Source organism: Etheostoma spectabile, chromosome 21 (genome assembly GCF_008692095.1).
Source record: "Etheostoma spectabile isolate EspeVRDwgs_2016 chromosome 21, UIUC_Espe_1.0, whole genome shotgun sequence".
Classification (NCBI taxonomy): domain Eukaryota; kingdom Metazoa; phylum Chordata; class Actinopteri; order Perciformes; family Percidae; genus Etheostoma; species Etheostoma spectabile.
In genome coordinates, this window is record NC_045753.1 from 17789229 (window position 1) to 17792115 (window position 2887).

Consider the following 2887-nt stretch of genomic DNA (forward strand, 5'->3'; position numbering starts at 1 on the left):
CTATGCCATGAACTACTACAAAGAACTACTACAAACTACTACTTTTTTGTGACTGTTATTGCCACTTTTCGTTCTAACCCCAACTGGCCCGTCAGACACCGCCTACCAAGAGCCTGGGTCTGTCCGAGGTTACTCAATATTATTTCAAAAACACTTCTTTTTCTTCAAATTCTATAAATTGATAACACCCCCAATTAATGAAATAGAGATTTGTACTTGCCAAAGAGCGTTTTGTGGAATCAATCATGTTATTTGGGTAATAAAAAAGATATTGATATAGGAAAACGGGTCATTTCACCCAAGGATAACATGAGGGTTAAGTTTTTTTCACAGTTCATGATTAAAGTGCTCCCTGTTGAATGTAACATTTCATTTCTCAACACTTTTCCACCTTTGCTTTTTTCAAAACGACATTGGTATACAGACACTTGAAAATATAGACTTGATTTTGTCTCTTCTGGTGTTGCTGGTTGTCAGCCAGGGTGAGTTCAGGAAAACACAAACTTCAAAACCAGCCACAGGAATCTGCAGCTCATTAATAATACCTGTTGTAATTTCATATTATTGTTTGTATACATACAATGGCTCAACATGATTTTTTTTCTGTCGTTTCCAGGTGGCCCTGACCTGTTGGTGTGAGGCTCGAGGAAATGTTTAGGCGCACTGAGGTCTGCACTGGCTCCAACAACGTCTGCGCCAGTGTCAGATATGCTCTACCGTAAGTAATGGCCGTTCTTTCAGTGCACTGTTCAGCTAAAAACAATAGGGACAGAAGTACATACCAGTTCAGAGTGATCCCTTTCTTTGAAAACTTGTAGAAGTTGTCAAATAACACATCCTGTTTTTTTACATGTATTACAGCTATGAACAAAACAACTTCTGGGGTTGCTACACTGAAGTTCCTGCAGGAAACTGAATCTGCCTGGTGTAGCCTCTTGCACATTCTGCAAGCACTGACCTGTGTCAGTGATTATGAAGCATACGCAACCCGTGCCGATAAGCTCAATAAATGTGCATGTGTTGTGTACTTTTGCATAGTCTAATAAAGATCAATTGCAACTTGTGTGGCTGTGTGACTGTACTGATACATCTCCCTGACTCTCCTGTTAGCTCTATTGCAGCTGTTAGGACGGGACACATGACACCTTTGTCATTACATGTGCCATTTTTACCTTATATACAGTTTCACAGAGGAGATTCACACAGGAATACCTCCACCTGCTCTTGAAAAAGTTGTGAAGGCCATAGTTCTTCTTTCTCATCACCATCTCTGACACCATTTCATGGTAGCCAACAGAGGTAGAGTTGGGCAGGTGTCATTTGAGTCACAACCCAACGACAACACAAGGAGTCAGTCACACTAGAGACAGGATGGCGTTATGAAATCCAGAGAGGGGGGGTAACTTTAATTTTTTATGTGCACACTTTGAATTGCCCTGTTCTGAAATGTGCTGTACAAATAAATGCTGCCTTCCTTACAAATGTGGACAATTTAAAAGAGAATGATCAGGCTGTCCAATAGCATAGGATTCAGTCACCATTTCACACAATTACAAGACTGGATAAAAAAAGAAGCCAGGGTATCAACGATCCAGTGGGACATTTGTCCATGGGAGATTTCTTGTGTCTTCTTTTGATATTTGGATGAAAAGTGCTCTGACATTTAATTATAACAATGTGGTGTCTGATCTTCTCACGCCTCTTTTTTTTCTTCTTACAAAACGCTTCTTGGATTTTGGTTTAGTCACACCTCATCAGTGATGGGATTAACGTGTTACTTTTTTCCTTAACGAGTAATCTGATGGATTACTCTTCCCATCTTAATAACGCTGTTACCGTTACTGGCGAAGTGCGGCCGTTACATTAATTGAAGCTGTTTTTTTCATCAGAACACTTGATCTCTGAGTCGAGAAGCATAGATTTTGTTTCTTTCTTTGGTTAGTGGGCCGTGCACGGACAAGCGCATAAATGCTGACGATTGCTGAGGTTGAATAAAATTTCATGGTATGTTGACCAATTTGTAACCTGCTTAAACACCCCTGTTCTGAGAAGCTATGTTTTTTTTTTTTTTTTTTCTTTTTTTTAATTGCTCCCCCTTCATTTCCTTGTTTTTATTTCTCCGATTTAGTAAATAACTGTCAGTATAATTACAAAGAACTTTTCTGTTATTAACATGTTTGTGTTCCAGATGAAAAATCAATAAAATATATATTGGTAAAAAAAAATGTCATGGTAAGCAATCAGAGGTAGAGTTGAGCGAGTGTTCATAAGCAGCCATGGTACAGCACAACCCAAGGAACAACACAAGCGAGTCAGTCAACGAGAGACAGGTATGGCGTTATAAATCAAGAAGGGGGGCGGGGGGTACTTTTCCTGCTGAAGATTTCCCACCGTGGTCAGAAAACAGGCACTATGCCACCAGAGTGGCTACTTGCTCCGAAGCTAATCACTGTCACTTTCTCACTTCGCCCTCGCTTCTCGCTCTTTCACTATAAAGTACTTAACAAGCATTGTTTCATTTTGCCCAGTTGTGGCCTGTTGAGGGGCAATAAATATCAAAACTTCCAAAAAAAATCTCTGTTGTTATTTGTATCGATCCACTGACATGGTCCCGCGCACTTTCTGCGATGCCATGTTCACCTGCTTAGCTCTGCTGTGCCCTGCCGCGTCCTGCTTTGCCTTGCAATGCCGCACAGGTCCTGCTATGCCATGAACTACTACAAAGAACTACTACAAACACTACTTTTTTGTGACTGTTATTGCCACTTTTCGTTCTAACCCCAACTGGCCCGTCAGCACACCGCCTACCAAGAGCCTGGGTCTGTCCGAGGTTTCTGCCTAAAAGGAATTTTTCCTCGCCACTGTCGCACTGTTGCTTGCTCTGTGG